Genomic DNA, 1,011 nt, shown 5'->3' with positions numbered 1-1,011 from the left:
TCAAAATAGCTGTGTCCTTGTATGTAGTAGTTGGTTTTGGCTCTTGACTTTTATGTTGGGGTTTTACAAGGTGCAAATAAGGTTTGACTGTATAGCCAGGCCTGCTGTCTCTTGTTAGTATGGCCTGGATAAAGGCTTCTTCCCAGGTCAGCTTTAGGGCTGAGTTCCATAGTCAGAAGTAATAAGAAATAGCCATACGATTAGCTTGTGGGACCGTTTTCAGGGATTTCCTCTTTGTGCAGTGGGAAAATTGTACTCTGTGGGCACAGCGCAGAACTTTTGGGGGTACAGTCCCACCCGCCTGGAAGTGTCAGCGCTGGGCAGAGAAGGTACGACAGGGGAGAGGAGGAAAGAAAAGTGTAAAAAGCTGTCACACCTCTTTTTCCAGAAACTGCTCTGTGGTTTCAGTGCTGTGTCAGCTTGGCTGTGGACCCGCCCTCTGATCACTGCCTCTCTGGGTAGGATTCTGCTCTTCGCTCTTCTTCATTGATGGTCCCAGGGTCCTCCGTTCCTAGAATGATAAATTAATCACTCCTCTCTTTGTTACAAAATGTCCATCTTTAGATTTTCAACCCTCACAATCAGTCCTTGTCGGGGACCGGCCTCGACATAGGAACTTGGTTCACGAGTGTTTGGTTCACGAGGAGGGGATATCTGGCGGCGATAGGGATAGCAAAAGAATAGTCAGAAAGACAGAAGGAGGGAGACAAAGAGACTCCCCGAAACCAGGGTTGATGCATCACTGGTGGGTAGACTTGGGACTACAGGCATCGTGGCCTCTGCAGGCAGGAACTCACTGCCCTGCAAACTGTACTGCATGCCCTCCAACCTGTAATGCACACCTGGGCCGGCCTGCGACTCTGTGTTATTTAGGAAAGGAGCTTCACACCAAGCTTGGAGGGACTAAGACAAGGTACAGCTAACATCAGTAATTTTCCAGACATTCAGGTAACTTTACATCAAGCTTCGCTGGTTCGAATCCCAGGCCCACAACTTGGTTTCTCAGGTTCA

General features: G+C 48.8%; 1 protein-coding gene across 1 annotated transcript in view; it reads left to right on the top strand.

The window, feature by feature from the left end:
• SPATA5 (spermatogenesis associated 5) overlaps positions 1-1,011 on the top strand; it is a 520,157-nt gene that overhangs the window by 125,746 nt on the left and 393,400 nt on the right. The window lies entirely within an intron of this gene.

The sequence above is a fragment of the Chrysochloris asiatica genome, unplaced genomic scaffold (assembly GCF_000296735.1).
Source record: "Chrysochloris asiatica unplaced genomic scaffold, ChrAsi1.0 scaffold00088, whole genome shotgun sequence".
NCBI classification, from domain to species: domain Eukaryota; kingdom Metazoa; phylum Chordata; class Mammalia; order Afrosoricida; family Chrysochloridae; genus Chrysochloris; species Chrysochloris asiatica.
Note: the sequence above shows the minus strand (reverse complement) of the source record. Positions and strands in the feature narration are given on the sequence as shown.